This window comes from Gadus chalcogrammus, chromosome 4, assembly GCF_026213295.1.
Source record: "Gadus chalcogrammus isolate NIFS_2021 chromosome 4, NIFS_Gcha_1.0, whole genome shotgun sequence".
NCBI classification, from domain to species: Eukaryota; Metazoa; Chordata; class Actinopteri; order Gadiformes; family Gadidae; genus Gadus; species Gadus chalcogrammus.
This window is the reverse complement of record NC_079415.1, coordinates 29244409-29246908: the sequence shown is the minus strand read 5'-3', so window position 1 is coordinate 29246908 and position 2500 is coordinate 29244409. Positions and strand designations below refer to the sequence as shown.

The 2500-nt window shown below is 44.0% G+C and overlaps 1 protein-coding gene across 4 annotated transcripts in view; it reads left to right on the top strand.

The window, feature by feature from the left end:
- The window catches only part of LOC130381731 (leucine-rich repeat flightless-interacting protein 2-like), a 29161-nt gene that overhangs the window by 9919 nt on the left and 16742 nt on the right, over positions 1-2500 (top strand). The gene's annotated exons all lie outside the window — the stretch shown is intronic.

The window sequence follows — 2500 nt, the reverse complement described above, 5'->3', positions numbered from 1 at the left end:
GATTGGGGGATGCTGTTTTATTTAAAAACATTTCCGCAAAAAATCCACAGAAACATTTTATGTTTAACTTTATGTATTGCTTTAATGGAAATGTGTTGTTGAGATTACATTAAGGATATATCTCATTTTATTTTTTTGGATTATTTAAATTTGCAAATTAACACAAAGACAAACACCAATTAATCACACAAATGGAACCAGACGTATTCATAATAACTTAGATTGATATTAACTTGGACATAAACACTTTAATATTGACCTGGCACCACGTTCAATCTGAGGCGTCAGGGCACTGAGGGGTTTGAGGACAGGGTTACCAAGGCGACCAGGAATGGAGCTCTGGATTTAATCCGTTTTTGAATCCAGGAGGTTGATAAGATGTTATACCGTCTAAATGTTAACACTGAGGAGCACTTTTCATCACATCTGGGTGTTTGATCTCATCTCGACGACATCATGTGCGCTTGTTGACAAGCTAATTTGTTTTCCTAAAAAAATGCTTTCCTCATCAATGTTTTGCCAGTGTAATTGACTTCAGTGATACAGCATTGTAGTCTCAAATCTAGTCTCCTCGTCTAAAAGATAAACAAGTCCATGAGATAGGCAGTTAAAAAAAAACACGCAAAAACAGAAATGTGTGGTGTCTTCATCAATATGGGAATCTGTTTGGCTGAGTAGCGACAAACACTAACACACTTCCTCCACATTGACACAGAGTAGTCGCAATTAATCAGGGATGGAGTTAGTTAAGTTAAGAAGTGCCAACAGTTACAGGAGATTACGCATGTCAGAGTACAACCCCATCTGAGTGTTTCTGAATGCATTAACACCTTCCCTCCCACTGCCTCATTTCTCTTCACTCATTTATCCCACACTTTTCCCCTGACTTACCCCTGTTCTTCCCTCTCTCTCTCTCTCTCTCTCTCTCTCTCTCTCTCTCTCTCTCTCTCTCTCTCTCTCTCTCTCTCTCTCTCTCTCTCTCTCTCTCTCTAGATGTATAACTCTCAGAAGGTAGGACTCTTCCTCCTCCTCAATCTCCACTCTTTTCCATTTTATATTATGTAGCCACTCGACACTAACAAACAGGTTTGTTCATTAACTTATCTTGTCACAATCTCTCTCTCTCTCTCTCTCTCTCTCTCTCTCTCTCTCTCTCTCTCTCTCTCTCTCTCTCTCTCTCTCTCTCTCTCTCTCTCTCTCTCTCTCTCTCTCTCTGTCTCTCAATCTATGAATCACCTAGATGTGATTGGTTTTGACCTGGAATCGTCTTTGACTATTCTGTAGCTGTTCTCCTATGACTTCTCTTCTAGCTGTTCTCCTCTCACATCTCTTATAGCTGTTCTTCTCACATCTTGTCTAGCTGTTCTCCTCTCACATCTCTTCTAGCTGTTCTCACATGTCTTCTAGCTGTCCTATACATATCTTCTAGCTGTTCCTTAGCTGTTCTCCTCTCACATCTGTTCTAGCTGTCCTCTCACATCTCTTCTAGCTGTCCTCCTCTCACATCTCTTCTAGCTGTTATCCTCTCACATCTCTTCTAGCTGTTCTCTAGCTGTTCTCCTCTCACATCTCTTCTAGCTGTTCTCCTCTCACATCTCTTCTAGCTGTTCTCTAGCTGTTCTCCTCCCACATCTCTTCTAGCTGTTCTCCTCTCACATCTCTTCTAGCTGTTCTCCAGCGTCTGCTCCTCTAACATCTCTTCTTCCTTCCCGCCCTTTTTCGGCCGTCCGCTCCCCTCCTGGCTGTTCTTCAGAAGTATTATGGTCTGGACAGCAAGTGGCGTCATATTGAAAAGTGGATGGTAGGAGCGCGCCCAGCCAGAGTCCTTCCTGTGGAACCCGCATGACCTGTGACCTAGTACCCTCCTGCGCTTTTATTTTGAAATAGCCGTAGACTTTTGTGTCTTATGTGTACTTTGCCAGCTCCAAGGGTGTGTATGGGACGATGTGGTGGTTCTGGTCTAGCTACTGCAGAAGCCTGTCCGTTTGTTGTTGTTGTGGTTGCCTGCATGGGGGCAGGGCTAGGGGCGGGTCAGACGTGGATTAGTCTGAGAACCTCCAATACTAAAGGTTTTCTCCCACCCAATCCCTACTAATCCCCCCCAACCCCCATTAAGACCTGCATTATGGTGTTGTGTTGTGTGTGTGTAGTACAGCATGTGCACAACTAGATATTTGGCAAGTTAATGGTGTGTCTGTGTTTCTGTGAGTATGTGTGTGTGTGTGTGTGTGTGTGTGTGTGTGTGTGTGTGTGTGTGTGTGTGTGTGTGTGTGTGTGTGTGTGTGTGTGTGTGTGTGTGTGTGTGTGTGAGTGCGTGTGTGTGTCTCTATGTCTGTGTGCTGGTGCAGCATGTGCAATACTAGATAGCTGGCATGTTAAAAGGTATGTGTGTGTGTGTGTGTGTGTGTGTGTGTGTGTGTGTGTGTGTGTGTGTGTGTGTGTGTGTGTGTGTGTGTGTGTGTGTGTGTGTGTGAGTGTGTGTGTGTGTGTGTGTGTGTGT